The following is a 17,997-nucleotide window of genomic DNA, read 5'->3' on the forward strand; positions in this document are numbered from 1 at the left end:
GCCAATGGGAAGCCACAGACCAACCCTGGAAAGAACATCTGAAGCACGCCAAAGTGCCCTGCGAATACTTGTGTGTGTTTTGTCCTGATGGAGAAGTGAACGAAAAATACAGACGTTTGGTGTCCCAAGAAGCACGGAAGAGAAGAGTCGAGTGTCTTGTTCACCCCAAGTGACAACGTTTCTTTTTTCAAAGTGTACAGACGTTCATACCCCCAGTGTTCACAAAAGTCACAGGGACGGCCCCCCTCATCCTGTGACTTTTTGTTTTGTGGTGTTGGTTCATGTGAGCGAGGGGATTAAATTTTTTTTAAAAACTCATAGTGGTGTTCTGTGGTCTGTAGGATGAAGAAAAACAAAACAGGATCGAAATGCACACCCCGATAAAAAAAAAAAAAAACCGGATCGAAATCGGACCAATCCGAAGCCTGGGTTGTCGACCAATCAGAGACCGTGCTCGGGTCATGGCGGGCTCTGATTGGCCGAACCGGGGTTGTGCTTTCTCTCCCATGGTAAAATCCATTTCCTATGGAAAAGAAACACAGGGGTCGGTCCGTTTTGGAAAACCGAGGTGCAGACCAGACCCCGAAACGAACCAATCGGGGGTGCGGCCTGGGGAACCAATCAGGAGGGTGGGTGTCAGTGACTCTCCTATAAAAACAAAACAAGAGCGAAGCCACTCACACACACACACACTGCATTCTATGAAACCCATCATGCCAGCTCGATACAGTTGTATGAAGTGCCAGACCGACAGTCACAGTTACCTGTACTGCCCTGAAGTGACATGCCTCGAGTGTGGCACTCAAGGTCACCGTCACTATGTCTGTCCGAAGATGAACAGTCAAGAGAAGCAGGAGAATCGGAACCTGGGTCCCTGTTACAACTGTGAAGCCATGGGTCATTTCGCTGCAGATTGCCCAGAACCCAGTCGAAAGAAGACTTCCCATCGCCTGGACCACTGTTACAACTGTCAAGCCCTGGGTCATTTCGCTGCAGATTGCCCAGAACCCAGTCGAAAGAAAACGTCAGCAACACCGTCCACGTCGACACCCGTGACACCCGTGGCACCCGTGACACCCGTGACACAAGTGGTTCATCTCATCGAAGACGTGCACGTCGATGTCCTCGACCTAAAAGAATGCCTCGCACAACTCCGGGCGGACATCACACCTCTTGTAGAGAAAAGAAAACGGGCCAGAAGCCTCTCAAGAAAGCACGCTTCAAAGCGCCGACGACACCTTCAGTCCGAGGATGAGATGGAAGTAGAGGATGAAGAAGAGAGATCATCTGAACAAAGTGACTAACGCATGGGGCCATGCTACCCCACTGTTTTTTACCAGTGTCCCATCGTTTGCAGTTTTTCCAGTGTTCCAGTGTTCCAGTGTTCCTGACGTTTCCTGTCGTTTCCAGTTTCCAGTTTCCAGTTTGTTTTCCAACGGCCCTTTTCAGGGCCACCCATCTCTCCCGAAAGACAACTTTCCTCCTTTGCTTTGACGACCCTCCCACCCACCCACCCACACCATGAACCCGTCTCCTCCTCCTTTCCTTCCTCCCTCCCTCCCTTCACCACCACCACCACCCTCCCTCCCTCCCTCCACCACCGCCACCCCTGGAGGCGCGCGCCACCGGACACGGAAGCGCCACCCTCTTGGAGGCGCGCGCCTCCGGACACGGAAGCGACGCCCTCTTGGAGGCGCGCGCCTCCGGACACGGAAGCGACGCCCTCTTGGAGGCGCACGCCACCGGACACGGAAGCGACGCCCTCTTGGAGGCGCACGCCACCGGAAACGGAAGCGACGCCATCTTGGAGGCGCACGCGCAGAGTCCCATCATGCACTGCGCAGGTCACGTGACCGGAAACGGATGTGCCGCCATCTTGGTTCCAGAATCCTGAGTGGTTCCAGAATCCTGAGGTGGTTCTAGACCGAGGTACTTAACTACTTCTGATAACGGTTCCACAGTCTTGTAATGGTGCTTGGTGCTACGTGAAAAAAACTGGCTACGGCCGAAGGTGAATCGCCTGCAGGTTGTCGACCGATGGCATTGTTTCGTTGGTCTTCAGTGATTTCGCTGTTCATTTGCAGAAAATATTTCCATATCGATGTTGACATCAAATTTCGTTGCGTGTCTGTTTTGTTGACATTCTTAACTGTTGACCACGCTTCCTCTTCCGTTACGTTGCCTTAAAAGTGCTATTTTCTGAATGTAAGGACGTTTGGTGCATTTAGTAGTGGCTCAAAATATACACGTTTGTTCCGTTTCTCGCAATATTTTACTTTTTAACCTTTCTTTGACCTTTCTTTGACCAAGCACATCAATTCTCACAATTCTCTCTGCTTGACCAATGAAACATGCGCATTCCTATCACATAGGTTTGTTCAAGAGGATCGAATATGATTTTAACATGACTCTCTAAGGCCATTACTTTCCCATTACTGTCAAATGTAATGAAATGTTGTATTTGGTATATATGAATATATATAGCTAGGCTGGTAGTAATACTCAACACATATGTTCCTTTTTTTTAATTTTCCATAATGACTTTGAATAGCCCATTACCTTTTGATGATGCTCTTACATTTTCTCAAATATTTCACGTGCCATGTGCGGTATGTGTAATAATTCTCATGTCCACTAAACCTACAACATCAAGCTGAAACTTGCATGAATGATTGAAATAACTTTCTCGTGAATCAAGAATGCCTTCATGGATTGTAATGTTGATTCCATAGGAATTTGAAATGAACGGGTTTAACAATAACGAATGGATTACACTGATATTACCTCCCTGGAACCTTGCTTGCTGCCTGCCTAAATAACAAGCGATACATTGCAAAGGTACTGCGCAATAGTTATTCGGGTAAGGGAGATAACTACTCGATCACTCTCAGTGATACAGCTTGAATAAGATACGATGTGCAACATTGCCAGGTCAGTGCGTGATAAAGTTTTGTACTACGCCTGTAGGTAAAGGAGATAATCGCTCAATCCGCAAGTATATTCTTACAATGTAGACCGGTTAACTTTAGCGAAAAGAGATATATGTCCTCTGAACATAGCTCTTTTAAAAACAAAATGAACAAATTGCATGGATTATCTACATTACGAAACATGACTAAGTCACAGATTTGTCCAGATTAAGATACTCTCATTTCATTTTAAAAAACTCCATATTTTTAGAAGAAAATAAATGGCGCTGTCCTTCAGTCAAAAACAAACTAACCCTTATGTTTAGACAATAATAGAATTTGGAAGATGGAATCTCTCATATCTCAGTCTTGAACGGCAATCCTTCCAACCCAGCTTATTGCATCTTCCCGAGGCAAGAGCGTTATCTGGCTAGAAAAGTCCAGTTTCCAGCTTTTGCAGAACTAGGCTGGTATTATGGAGTTACATTTTGGCTGGACTAACGAGTCTATGCATAGTCCAATCAAAATAGCGCAACGAAATCGAAATCCGGTTCGTAAATTGTCGTGCAGATTTCGGTTTATTGCAGGATTTGCAAAGCATGTGCACCGCCAACTCGTTGTCATCAGATATTTACCAAATCTTTACATGTTTTTAATCAAGGTGCTCACGTGATTTGAAGCATTTCGCGATGTAAGGCCCGTTTTATCACAATATAGATCTTGATTATCGATCAGACCGTCCCAACTGGGCGCCGCCATTTTGTTGGAAGCAAATGCGAGTGAAACGAGATGTGGAATCTGGCTGGTCCATGGGAGAGGCTTAGAAGGAACATAACTGGTAGTAGCCACTGGTGGCGCTTCGACGGAGCCCAGTAATTTCAGCCTAGTTCGGCAAGGGTGGAAACTGGACTGGAAAGTCAGTTAACTCTCCTGCCTCGGGAAGATGGCTTATCGCGATTAGCGACAACCGATAACTCTCAACACAGTGACGTCATACCGGAAGTAGTCTTTGGGCTCTGGGATACGGTCGGTGGAAAGTTGAGAATTACATTCCCCCAGTGACAGAAGTTATTTAACACAGTGTCACGAAGATATACGAATATAAAATGCATTGAGGTATCCTGAATGCACTATGTGTAGCCCTACAGGGCGGATTTAAGCCATTATGCTGCATAATAGTGCATAGAACAGAGTCACGAATATAGGTAACGTCACACGAACTATCACGTTGCCAAATCGAAACAGGTGATTTGGAACGTATTCACCTTTTGTTTTTGCACATTAAACAAAGTCAATAAGATCAATGGTGATATACGTTAATTTATATAGCAATAACATGTACGTGCACGGTTGCATGTTGTACTGCATACTTGTACAATATGATGAATCCCACAAAAACTGTCTTACTGAGCGAAATATGCAAAAGACCTGTACATTTCTCCTTCACTAGCGGGGGCGGTCGGGTAGCCTCGTGGTTTAAGCGTTCGCTCGTCACGCCGAAGACCCGGGTTCGATTCCCGACAATGTGTGAAGCCCATTTCTGGTGTCCCCCGCCGTGATATTGCTGGAATATTGCTAAAAGCGGCGTAAAACCATACTCACTCACTCACTCGCTCGCTCTTCACTAAAGTTTGTCATTTATATATTTTCAAATAGACACATTAGGTCAGTACTGTAGCTTATCAGAAAGAAAAACAATAAAAGTTTATATGTATTTTATTTAAGGCTACAAATATTTTAACTCAGATGTAGTAAAACATAGGTATATATTTAGTAATGTAATATTTATCCTACGTCGATGGTGTGCGTCATTTCACATTGCCGAATTCCGAAATTGGGAAATATTATTAGTAGCGAATATATTTGTCAAGTTTTCTTTCATTGCTCGTGATCACAGATCATTTCACGAGGTATGCATTAGCAGTGCCAACCAAGAATACTACAGCCAGGACCACTGCAGAAGCATTCTACAAGAACTTTGTTCTCCACTATGGAATGCCCATGCGAATTCACAGCGACCAAGGAGCCAACTTTATGAGTCGAATGATAAAGGAAGTGTGCAGCATCTTGGGCATATCCCAGTCAAGAACTACACCATACCATCCAATGTGTAATGGGATGACAGAACGCTTCAACAGGACTCTGCTCAACATGCTTGGAACACTAAAGCCAGACCAGAAGTACGACTGGAAAGGATTCGTCGGTCCACTTGTTCATGCATACAATGCAACAAGACACGAATCAACGGGCTACTCCCCATTTTACCTGATGTTTGGTAGAGAAGCACGACTACCCATCGACCTTGCCTTTGGTATTGAGATTAACAAGGACAAGCAGACACTGACGTCATATGTCAAAGCCCTGAAGACAAGGTTGGAACAGAGCTACAAGATCGCCACATCTGCATCAAGGGAAGCCCAGAAGAAACAGAAGACAGGGTATGATGTCAAAGCCAGAGGTGCAACAGTCCAGTCTGGAGATCGTGTCCTGGTGAAGATTCTAGCCTTTGAGGGAAAGCACAAGCTCTCTGACAAGTGGGAAGAGGATCCGTACGTAGTTCTTTCTCAGCCAAACCTGGGCATACCAGTGTTTGTTGTGAAGAAAGAAAACGGAGAAGGAAGGAACAGAACTTTACATCGTAACCTCCTCTTACCCATAGGATCTTTACTAGAGAGAATTGAAGAAGCACCAACAGCTCCGACTCCAGGACCAGAGAACCCTAAAGAACCAGAAACAGAGACAGAAACATCAGTGTCGGATCAAGATGAGCGTGGGTCCATCTCAAGCCTGCTTGTTGAACTTCCAACGGAGCCTGATGATACCACGGTCATCAACGCAGAATCCTTGGAACGAGATTCTACCTCACAGTTGGAGGGTGACGATCTGACAACTGGAGAGGTAGGCAGTCATTCTTCTGGTGGCGACGGCCACATGCCACGGGAGTTAGAGAACCCTGGTACAGGAGAAACGGATGCAAGAGAAGAAGAAGCAGCAGATGCTAATGTCAGTGAAGAACAGGACACAGACCCAGTGGTAGGAGCCACTGCTCCTGTCCCATCAGATGACCGACCAAGGCCAAGACCCAAGCCACCACCAAGGAAATCACTCCGGCAGAGACGGCCACCGGAGTGGCAGCGCTCAGGAGATTATGTGATGAGTCAGACAACATCAGAGGACAGGGATGATCGAACTCAACTAATCGAACAGCTTGCGGCTGCTGGCATCTTTGAGCGAATTGGTGGTGCGATGTCACAGCTCATTGTCACCTTACTTAATAACACCAGCAAATGACGAGGACGTCATTTGGGTGCAGGGAGAAGTATGTGGCAGGCTCAATTATGTACATAACTTTTAATTAAGATTTATTAGTTAGTAGTAAGGTTATATGGCCTTGTTACCATTTTAACTGATTAGTTTATTACGATATTTACATGATAAGAAGATATTATTAGTTATAATATTAGTTATGTTTTATACCTTAGTATTTTATACCTTAAACATTCATTCCATAGCTCTGGAACATTAAGTAAGCTTACTCTCAGTCTAACTTCCACTAATTGTCACACTGCATGCTTTTGACTTACAGCACTCTTTGCCCCAGCGCGCCCCGGCCCAGTCTATTGTCTTGTTGATAGGCCAAGCTGGCCACAGCTACAACAATGTTTGTTGTTGAATTTTAGAAGTTCAGTTGCTATTTGTCACCTCAAGGAAAGACTCAGCAAGATTTATTGCTGCTTTGATTTCTATGTGAGGATTTGGATTTGTAGAAGGATTTATTCATATTTAAGGTTAGTTGGTTATTTATTTTATGATGTTGTATATATGGATGATTTCTAATTATTGTGATTAGAAATAATATATATTGTAGAATGCATTCTTAATTTGATTTATTAGAAACATAATGCATCTTGTATATATTTATAGTGCTTGATGAACTTACAGTTCAGTGAGTAATTATTATCTGTATAAAACAGTATTAAACACAAAACCTAAATATATATATAAACTAAGTAATATAAACCCCTCTGGACAGTAATGGAAAGTAAATGTATGTCTGTATGCTTGATGTATGTTTGAAATGAGTGGCTGTTGTACTATATATTTTATACACTATTTTACCATAGGATATCACTTGTATATAGTATTCTGCATTTGTATTTCTTTATTATGCAGATTTCTCAGTAGCAACGTTCACCGTGCCATTTATCGTCACGGTATTACCAGTTCAGGTATCACCTATCTGGTATGTAATATTCGTTATCACTCTATATCATATTAATATATTTAGTATCTGTGTATTGATGTATTGTACGGATACGTCTGATGTATGGTGTAATGTAAAGTAAATGCTATTCATTTTAATGGAAGTGATATATATATATATTTTTTTTAGGAATTTAAAGAGTAACTATAACGGATTGTATATATTTATTTCTATGTTACATTTGCTTATGTTGTACTTTTATTGTTTCAGACTGAAATTAAGTACGTACATTCGTACTGATTATAAAATAAACGTCATCAGCCTCACCCCCCACAGCTGTTTGTGATTATTCGGCCAGTAGATCACCTACTCCATTATCGGCCAACACAAGCACGGTTACAATTGGTTCCTCTGAATGAACTTTCTCATCCACAGCTGTTTCCATTACTTTGGTTTTCCCTGAGGACTTCACTGTTGTATCCGCCAACGGAATGCCCTTCGTCTCCGGGGTCAACAGCGACAGTATGGGGCACGCGAACATCAGGGAGCCCACGATGACAAACGGCAGCAGAAGATCATCACCTCCCTGAAAAAGACGGGTTTCTTTTTCAATTCCAACATATCACTTTAACCGTCATTAATGGCAGTACTCAGGCACGTGTTCCCAGTATCCCTGTTTTCAGTGCCTCAGATTTGGATACCTCAGTTTTCGTAACTTTGCCATTTTTATTTGAGTTTTGAATTACGTCTACGACGCAACAGCGTCTTTTATTGAGCTGATTAGATGAGGTGAAATTAGTTTTTTTACGTCGCGTCCAAGTTTATTGCACTTATATGTGTGTATGTGTGACTGCTCGTATTAGTTCGGGCTGATGCCGATTGTATTGTAATGTGCCGCAGTTTAACATAAATACCCCACTAACACACAGTACACTGACTCCGAGCCGACCAGTCCTTGTTTTAGCCCCTAAATGCCGAGCAGCATACAGAGTAACAACAAGTACCATCTTTTAACGTCTTTTGGTATCACGCGCCCGGGATCGAACCCGAGACCTTCAACTCCTCGGGCGGACGCTCTACCACTAGACCACGGAGGCGGTCAAATAACCTGATTAGAGTTACAAAATATATATGTACATGATTTTTTTATAGATGCCATCGAAGAACTTCCTATAGATATTTTTAAACTCAGTTAATGTGGATTGACGGGAAGTGGTTTAATTGCAGGTCTCCTCGTTGAGATGTCCTGACCTCAGTCACGTGGTCCCTGTCACGTGAAAACAGCAATCTGTGCGATTTGTATCAAATTGTAATATCTACATAACATAGAAATTCAATAATCTATGACATTACCAACATCATGAATGGTTGCATTGCTTGCTAATTTACAAAGAACACGAATCATCAACATACATGTCAGCTTAATGTGGGAGGAAAGCCCGAAGTGATGCAGGTCTCAGACGTTTAGCACTTGGGTGAAACCCACGAGCACGGGTATGGTGCTGACAAACCTAGAAACACAATCGGGGCGAAGCGGGATTCGAACCCACAATCATAGGCTTCTGGCGTGTTCAAGGGACGCAACTCTGCACAGCGAATCGCGGGGCCTTAGACGACTGGGCTACCCATGCCCCGGTAGTTCGTTATAAGCATATCTACAGCGCATATACAACAAATGGACGGGACCAACAATATACAGTTCGTCATATACGTCAGTTCGATATAAGCGTGTTCGTTATAACCGCAGTTTACTGTATTATCATGGTGATGAAATAAACATTGTGGGTTTTCATATTGGTTGGTGCTATGGTTATTTGATGTCTGGAATTTTCAAATTTCAAATGTTAAAACCTCCGATTTATAAGCGTTAACTTGATGTCACACTAGAATGCATTGACGGTTCAGAACATTGGATGACGAAAAATGCTTCTGAGCATCTACTCTGTAACGAAACGAGGCGGTCGGGTAGCCTAGTGGGTAAAGCATTCGCTCGTCACGCCGAAGACCCGGGTTCGATTCTGGTTCCGTGATATTGCTGGAATATTGCTAAAAACGGCTTAAAATCATACTCACTCACTCACTGTAACGAAACCTATCTGGTTAGCGGACAAAATCAACAAAATAGTTGTTCTTATAAATATTGAAATATTGATATGTTTTCGATTGAGAAAACAGTATACTTTTGAAGAAAGTTTTTAAATTAAGTGAAAAGCAACAAGTCTTTCTAACGGTTTCTAAACTCTTTACAACATGTAATAACTTTCTTCAAACAATCAGGCTCCCATTCCATTTGAGCAAATGAAGCAAAGGTGTCGTGTATGTATTTATAAGGAGAGGATCTCATACACTTTGAAACGTGTACATATGACACGAAAACTATACCCATATTGTTATTAGCTTTACCCTATCTGGGTTGATAAATTATTGTATCACAATAGGCGAGCTCAGATAGAGTTCTAATAAACATTTCATAACGTAAACGATCAATTGGAACCAATGGTAACAGAAGCATTTGTTAAATTTGTAAATTCTTCAAGTGTCATTTTCTGTCATTTGTGCCAAACTAGGAGTATAATCCCTGTCGGAAATATTTTGGAAGTATCTTCGATGTACATTCCAACTTGTTCATTTGTCCGTCAAGAAATATCAGGGAAACATGAACCATTCTGATGTAAAATATGAGGTGAGGTGAAATTGGGTTTAACGTCGCGTCCAAGATTATTGCACTTATATAGCGACGTGCATGTACGTGTGTGTGTTTGTGTGGCTGCTTGTACTAGTCCGGACTGATGCCGATTTATAGTGCTAGCTCACTGAAATACCATGCGGCAGTTTAACATGAATACCCCACTCAGACACAGTATACTGACTCCGAGCCAACCAGTCCTTGTTTTAGTCCTTTAATGCCGAGCGCCAGACAGGGTAACAACAAGTACCATCTTTTAACGTCTGTTGGTATGACGCGGCCGGGGATCGAACCCCGGACCTTCCGCTCTCCGGGCGGACGCTCTACCACTAGACCACGGAGGCGGTCTGTAAATTATGAAATTTACCAAATCGTCTCAGTGAAAGTAGATAGAATCGTTGTCTTGCATTCACATCCATGCCATTTACGTGTTCATATGGACAAAATGGTGAAATGTGACTCACCATAGCAAATACATAGGGCGACACGATACCCCCAACACGAGCAGCAGTGTTGGCTGCGCCATAGCCCAAGTTTCTGGAAGAGTGAACGTGAAGGAGAACAACGTTAATAAAGATGTAAGCAAGTAAGCTTTAATACAAACAAACCTACGATAAACGTGCAGGTAGTATTTCAGAGACAATAACTATTTAATCATTTCATTGTGACGATATGTTATGGTAAAGCTTATTTCTAATATCAGTCCTTATTAACGATATTCTTTTCGTTATTAATTCCGCTAAATATAACAGGGGTTTGGACAAGACTACATGTATATTTATTTGATTGTCCATGGCATCAAGACTTCACAAACAATAAACATATTAGCTGGATTCTGTCCCGACATTACGACTGACTTTCTCAACAACATAGCTTAACAAGTCTATGGCTGACGTATACAAATGTACGTATACTCAAATTGTATATCATATTACGTATACTCGTAAGTTTAGTTCAAACGGCACTCATGTATAACTTGTATCTCTACATTCATCGAGATATAATTGTACCACACTTCATCCAACGTATACTCAAATTATATATATTCCACTTGGTTGTTGAGTTGTTGTCAATGTAAGAAGCCGAATGTTTCTGCAGATCCAGCGAACAATGTACTGAGTGGGGTAAAACCTGAGGCATTAAAAGTGATGCATGTATTGCTGTTTATGGCTTCCTTCACTCCGTGGTGCAGCTGGAAGTCTATACCTGATAACTGTGGGGTAGGACTCATTGGTGAACACCAGGAAGCACGACCAGGCTGAGGCGACTCCAAGTCTACAGATCAGCGCCAGTGTTACGACTGCCGCTCCACGGAAACTTTCCGAGGCAACTGCAAGATATAATATTTATAGCGGTATCGGGATATGAAGATGCAGTTGCGAGAAAACACAGAAATATAATACTGCCAGAGACCTCTGTCTTAAGAGTTCGATTTCGTGCAAACGGGCCATTTCATTTTCCACCCAAGGTCCAGAAATCCACGGCCCAGGCATCTGGGCCCGGGATCATGAAAGTGGTCTTAGCTCAAATATTGTTAAGCACGAATTTTGTCTTAAGTTTTTAAGATTTTGCTTAGCTAAGATTCGGTCGAAGACTGGATCTTGAAACAGTCTCAGCAAAATCTTAGCTAAGTCTAAGTCTCAGACCGTCGTCATAGGGACACGCGCACGTAATATCGCACTACTGTAATCATTGGATGCCGAGGTTATTTTTCTGACGCATATTTACGCAGTGATGTAGAATATTAAATTTCCTATCTGATGGTGTAAATTTAACTGTAAAAATTAAACCGGTTTGAAAAAAGGACGCTGCTAAGTTTTGTCCGAGAATTTATTCTGCGCCAAAAAACAGGAAATTTCTCGGCTTTTTAGCGTACACCAATAAAAGTACCGTGCCACGATTTTTTTTTATTTAGCAGCATTACCGAAACTGTGAGCGAACAAACTACTGCCTAATATTTGAACGACATAAATATATATCAAATGGAGTTATATGAGTAAGTATAACGACATAAATTCAATGCAAAAAATAGCCTGCCGTAAATGACGAAAACTGATTTACCGCTATGACGTCAAAAGGCGACAGAGAGGTTACACACGTTCAAAGGAAAGGGGGCATAACTCCGCTATGCTTAGCACTAGTTTATTGTAACTAGTGTCACTTGGTGAGAATTAGCTGTGGGTAAGGACAGTGTATTTTCGTGGTGTTTTGTTTACTAGGAACCAAACTATTCCAACACAAATATCGATATTGAAACTGTATACGTTTAGGCATAAAAAACCCCATCAGAAATGATGAAATAATACTTCATAAAAAATGAGTGATAGCGAAATGGATGGCCCTATGTAAACCATAGATTAGTCCTTAGATTCCAACATTCTCCTGATTGTACAAGTGTAACTTGACTAATGTTGCACTTATCTAATTGGATCACTAGCAGTATCATCAAATGTAATTAATTACTAAGAAAATGACACAATTCTATTTGACGTCATGGCTGCTTGTTTGTCTTTGATAACCTCGGAGAAAGACGACACTGGTATTTTGATTGACATATATCTCCCTTAAGCCTCATTGGACACAGCATGAGCATCAGATGACATGTGATGTGTATTTGAGCACAAGAGATGCATTGTCACTGTTGTGGTGTCATCAAAACTCGTAACTTAAATTTCTTCAATAATTAAAATGTGTGTTATCTACGGTTAAATATGTACTTACCTATACATGTCAAATACATACCACACCTTGATACAATAGGGACTCCAAACGCTCCAGACGTGGCCAATACGAAGAACGAGAATCCTGTCCATCGACGTCCAATTCTAAAATGATCAGATTCACAAGGATTTTTCAACAAAAGGGGTAAATTTTTCATGTAAAATAAATTCATAGCATTGGTCACTTGACGCACTATTTACAAAGACAAGGAAAGCAAGATATGTTCTTGGCATCTGAGGCCCTATGGCCAAAAGTACAAGGTGTTTTGCTCTTGGTCAGGCGGGACAATTATTATACAGTATGACATTAGAAATATCTAAATATATCCTATACAGGAAAATTTCGTTTTAGGTATCTTTTTTGCAATATGTGTTGATAGAAGTTGATTATATTTCATACTGGATACATACAAAGGAAACGAACATGGAACGAGCCGTTTTCAGCTTTCTGCATAACATGAAAACAGTGTTATGCTTCCTGCATAATATGGATATGGAATGAGCAGTGTTATGCTTTCTGTATAATATGGATATGGAATGAGCAATGTTATGCTTTCTACACAATACGGATATGGAATGAGCAGTGTTATGCTTTCTGCATTATACGGATACGGATTGAGATTTTTGAATAAGTAATAATTTCCTAAAAGTGTATACCTACTCTGAAAAATTGCTATGATGGTATTCTGTATATGGTTATTAGACAATGCGCATATATACTACTCAAAAGAAGTTAAAGAACACTCATTGTTATCATAACTGTGATTAACCTGTTGTAGGTATTGCAACACACAACATTTCAATTGTAGGTATTCTTTAACATGTTTTGAGTATTACATAAAGAATTCAAACCTGTTGTTCATGAAAAATGCCAGTACGTTGCTTGGCACAGAAACAATGGAGACAAGGAACATGTTGAGGTAGAGGTTCCCGGTCAAGCGTCCTACCCCGAAGGAGATGCCATAGTACGTGAAGGACATGGTCATCCTGCGTCAACAATGCACTTTGGTATGGCAAGATTGTGGTATCGGCTTGTATCTTGGTTTATTTGTTGTTTTACGCCGCACTCAGCAATATTACAGCTCTATGACGGCCGTCTGTAAATAATGGAGTCTGGACGAGAAAATCCAGTGATTGACATCATGAGCATCGATCCACGCAATTGGGATCGATGACATCAACCAAGTCAGGGAGTCTGACCACCCGATCCCGTTAGTCGCCTCTTACGACAAGCATAGTTGCCTTTTACGGCAAGCATGGGTTGGCGGCTTGTATGGATGAAACATGTGAATTATATATTTCTAAAAATAACAATAATCATGATTGATCATTAGGATGTGTATACCATTTAAAAACCTGGAACACATGTCTATGAATATATATGCATTTGAGAAGGTCTAATATGAATAAGATATGAGTGTGTTCGTGCGTTTGTTCATTAGCCTATCATGAAGGGCACTTGTCATGTTGAAACCATTGGATTTGACGGTGACCTCAAATATGAAATGTCATTTTCTTAACTAGGCGCGATAACGTTTACACTTGGACAGTGTTGTGGAGCGTTGAGTATACGTGTCGTTATAGATCAACTTATCACACAAGTTGGTGGACGAGAGATACACGGCAAATACTCCTGCCACGGTAAATGTCCAAATAGTTGTATTTCCGATTCGAATCTCTAGCACTGTTTTCTTCTTCGTACAGTTTCTTCAGTAGAATGGCAGTGTTGGCTGGCTTCTCTCTTTTGTTGTAGCGAGCCATCTGATCCACCACCTTCTCCGCCTCCTCCAGCTTACCATGAACTGCCAGCCACCGCAAACTTTCCGGCACAAACCTGAGGACAATGCATTAAGGTTCTTAAAATATGTTGCAGTTTACAAATGCACATACTGTACATTATCATAAAGGCACTGTTGTCTTAAATCAACAAAATGGATAATGATGTTTGTTGGTTTACCATGGTATGAAATCACCCTGGACTAAATAAAACAAAATTATTCATCAAATCTTTTATTTTTTTTAAATTTCAAAAAGTCACATGGATCACAGGGGGGCGCGGGGGGCCCAGTCGTCCAAGGCGCTGCGATTCGCTGTGCAGAGTTGCGTCCCTTAGCCACGCCAGTAACCTATGATTGTGGGTTCAAAGCCCGGTTCGCCCGGATTATGTTTCTAGGTTTGTCAGCACCATACCCGTGCTCGTGGGTTTCACCGAAGTGGTAAACGTCCGATACCTCCCATCACTTCGGGCTTTCCTCCCACATTAAGCTGACACGCCGTGATATCACTGGAATACTGTCAAAAGCGGCGTTAAACCCAACTTACTCACTCACACTCACATGGATTACGACAGAGCTTTTGTGCGTTTTTTATGACGTTCGTGGTTAATCTCTAAAATTTTGTGTTTTTATGTGGAACGAAGTAAATTTACATGTATCCAAAGAAAAATGGGATGTGCAGGGCTGCCAGAATGATGTGTAGATTCGACCAGTTTGGACGCAACCAACATGTCAAGGCCAGTAGAGCAGATCCACCAGCCCAGAAGGGAAGGGAGATGGACACCGGGCGCCAGCGTGTTCCTATAAACTCCATGGTGTAGGGGAAGCATACCACCAACACAGCACCAACCATCAACCGAATGAAAAATCTGCAACATTTACGTTTCAGCCATGCAACCATTCAAGAGTACAATGTTCTTCTTTCCGTATATAGTTACCAAATATTCATATGGATGAGACATAGGAATCTGAAGTTCTGATAAAAAAATGATTTCGTTTTGTCTAGAAGAAGAAAAGTTGTGTTCGAGTAATTTACAGCAGTTAGGGATTGTGTTTAATGTAACGGTTGTTCACTGATGGCTGACATGAAAGAAGACCGTCGTCGTTCTGGATCCCAGAATAGTTCTGGAAGCTGGCAGGAGTTAGGCCTTTCCAAATATGTATCACAACCGCACTTGGGAAGTAAGTTAGAAGCAATTCAGGTCGAAAGGGCCTCGAATCACCTTCTTGTGGATTCTAAATAGGCACAGCCAACCTAGTAGAAAGTGCTTGTGTTTGTTACTGGTACTACCAGTTTCGCGAACACCTGGTATCATCACTATTTGATAGTGATTCATGAACACATGATATAGTAGGAATCGTACAGTGGTCGCTGCTTTTAGCAAAGGTTTCTTACGATTACGGAACTATTTTGTCACTTTTATTTATATGACAAGGGAGAACGGTTTCATTATTTTTGTCAGAACATAAGATCCCCGTTTAGAGTAGCACCATTTTACAAACTTAGCTCAATGACTGGATGAATTATCTTCGAAGGGAAGCATTTCTATTTCCCCTTATAAATAGATGAATATACACTGCTTATCAGCATGTTAATTATTTCATTTTAGTTGCATGTGTTTTGTATTAGCACCTCATCACGATGAACATCTCCCATGAGATTGAAAACGCTGCTACCAAGTTGAATCCTGCATGCAGGAACAGTGAGATGTACAAAGTCTTCATTCTCCCGATGACATCAGCAGACTGGCCACTAAGTAACGCCCCTATCAGCACCCCTGCCATCTGTATTGCTGTAATTAATGGCTTGATCCCTTTCATATCACACAGCAGATTCCACTGGCGAGACAAAAAAACACGAAATAATGTTCAAGATAATACAAGAAAGACCGATTCTTTTACACGTAACTCCATGGGATTAGTAGACGTGATGAAATAGTGTATTGGCTAAAGCGTTTTCTCGCTACGCCGAAGTCCCGGGTTCGATTCCCCATATGGGTACAATATGTGAAGTCATTTACAGCAGATGCAACGTAAAATTATAACTTCGTCTAAATAATCGAGAATATATATATATACCTGTGTTTCAGTTTTCATATTGTTATAGGACAGTGTAATTTATTGTAAAGTTATGACTGATTGTATTACATTGTTTTTGTTGAGATTCGGCAGAAGTTCATTGCATTGTGTTTGGACAAGTTGTCAGGAATATTGTACTATTTAATGTAAGCGGTAGTGAGGAAGATACTATATGTAGATGCTAGTGTGATGTGTAAACTTCTGGTGGTGTGGAGCGTCAGAGAATGTTCTGAGAGGTGTTTAGGCTATATAAGTGAACGAGTGCGTGCCTCTTGCATCTCACATTTCATCTGAAATTACATCAAGACCAGCTTTCGTGTGAAGATCACTTACCCCGGCTTCCCAGCCTATGCCTGTCTCGGAAGCTTGACCTCTATTGTGGATAGGTGAATATTATTATCACTGAACTTTTGTATATCACCACTGCCATCATAATTTGTATTGGATACTCCCATTGAACATTGTAGCACCACTCTATTGCATACTGTCATTTTAATTGCTGTGCAGTAATTTGTGTTGATTTGTAAACCTAGTTAATAGTGCAGTACACGAATTGTTGAGTGTATACCATTTGTTGGTTGTAGTCCATTTGTTGGTTGGTTGTTGGTTTCACACTAAGTTCTTTTATGTACAGATTTCTGGGTTAATATAATGTTTCAATTTGGAAATCGACACATAACGATATCATACCAAGACCCACGATCGAGTAACGGGTCTGGTTCTGACAAACCTACCAATATAATCAGGGATTGGAACCCACGATCACGGGTAACTGGTGCGCCTGAGGGATATAAACTCTTGGGTATCCCTGACAACTGGGTCATCCTTGCCCCCTGATACTCCACAATATTACTGAGAGGGCGAACCGGGATTCGAACTCGAGATCATAAGAGGCGTTACTCCTCATAGCGAATTGCGACACCTTAGACGACTTGGCAACCCTTGCTGACAAAACAGATAAGGGTGTCAAGTTAAACTCATTAAGAACTATTAACATAGCTGGTTGTTAAAGGCTTTGGTCACCAGCTGATGACCAGGGTTTGGTTCCCCACACGGGAACAATGTATGAAACCAATCGTGCCACTGTCGTGTTTTGCTGAAAGTTTGCTTCAAGACTAAACTAACTCACTCACCTCATTGATGACCGTGTCCTTCTCCTGGCTGTACACAAACGTGCAGGTGGTGTCTTTGCCTGCTGCCGGACATTCCTTAAGGCCAGTGTAGTTGCTGATGCTGACGTTCACAGTAACATTACCACCATTGTTCAGGCGAAACCCCTGCGAACGACATCATCAACATGCCCCATGCTATGATAGTCTTAACACCGAGGACGAAACCAAGGATCATGATCTGGAACCGGGACATTCCCCCAACACCGTCTATTATCTCATCACTGTACATCTTTGTGTCTGTTCAGGGATCTGGAAATACAGGTATGGGAACTACAACGCCATAGTGTCTTTGTTGTTGAAGCTGTCCCTGTTCCACGTGCCCTTTGCAAGTTCAAGGTTTATTTGTTGTTTAACGTCGCACACAGCAATATTACAGCTATATGACGGCGGTCTGTAAATAATGGAGTCTGGACCAGACAATCCAGTGATTGACATCATAAGCATCGAGCACG

General features: G+C 41.9%; 1 pseudogene; it reads right to left on the reverse strand.

Annotated features, from left to right (window-relative positions):
- Positions 1-4,756: 4,756 nt before the first annotated feature.
- On the reverse strand, positions 4,757-17,774 carry LOC139450583 (organic cation/carnitine transporter 2-like; annotated as a pseudogene).
- Between the last annotated feature and the right edge of the window lie 223 nt (positions 17,775-17,997).

This window comes from Haliotis cracherodii, unplaced genomic scaffold (assembly GCF_022045235.1).
Source record: "Haliotis cracherodii isolate W230 unplaced genomic scaffold, xgHalCrac1.p SCAF_8, whole genome shotgun sequence".
Classification (NCBI taxonomy): Eukaryota; Metazoa; Mollusca; class Gastropoda; order Lepetellida; family Haliotidae; genus Haliotis; species Haliotis cracherodii.